The 202-nt window shown below is 41.6% G+C and overlaps 1 pseudogene; it reads right to left on the bottom strand.

Annotated features, from left to right (window-relative positions):
• Positions 1–202, bottom strand: part of LOC104999979 — a 2,130-nt pseudogene that overhangs the window by 954 nt on the left and 974 nt on the right.

Below are 202 nucleotides of genomic sequence, written 5' to 3'. Positions count from 1 at the left end.
AGCTCTGCAGAATGGCTGCTTGTCTACAATGGCCAGTGGCCAGTAGCTAGATATTTTTTGGAGTTATGCTTGTTATCAGGGAAATCAGAAGTTTATGTATGTTAGAGACAGTCCCATTCAAACTTGCTATGCACTGTAATTAGCAAGGTTTTGCTCACTTCCTTGTCTGCTGTAACTGTGGCAGAAAACTGTTCTTGTCTCT

This window comes from Bison bison, unplaced genomic scaffold (assembly GCF_000754665.1).
Source record: "Bison bison bison isolate TAMUID 2011002044 unplaced genomic scaffold, Bison_UMD1.0 scf7180017854008, whole genome shotgun sequence".
NCBI lineage: Eukaryota > Metazoa > Chordata > Mammalia > Artiodactyla > Bovidae > Bison > Bison bison.
This window is presented reverse-complemented; position numbering and strand designations above follow the sequence as displayed.